This window comes from Choloepus didactylus (genome assembly GCF_015220235.1).
Source record: "Choloepus didactylus isolate mChoDid1 chromosome 11 unlocalized genomic scaffold, mChoDid1.pri SUPER_11_unloc2, whole genome shotgun sequence".
Lineage (NCBI taxonomy): Eukaryota > Metazoa > Chordata > Mammalia > Pilosa > Megalonychidae > Choloepus > Choloepus didactylus.
Genome location: NW_023637579.1, coordinates 4,992,649 through 4,992,970, shown reverse-complemented (window position 1 = coordinate 4,992,970; position 322 = coordinate 4,992,649).

Sequence of the window (322 nt, the reverse complement as noted above, 5' to 3'; positions counted from 1 at the left end):
TCCCCACCCGGCTCCGCGCAGGGCGCGCCGCCGGCCGCCGCCCTCTTATAGCGCCCGGAGCGCCGGGGGCAGCCCGGGAGGCGGGGCCCGCCCGGCCAGCTGGGATCGGTCCCGCCCCGCGCCCGAGGGGGGTCACGCCGGCGCCGGGGAGGCGGGGCCGAAACCCGAGCCGGGCGCGCCGGGGCCCCGCCCGCGCCACCGCGCGGCCACTCGAGGCCAGGGGCGCCGCTCCAGGGGCGGGGTCTCGGGGTGGGCCCCGCCCTGTGGGAAGGGGAGACCGTGCGCCAGAGCGGGTGGGAACTCAACGTCCCGGAGGCCCGGG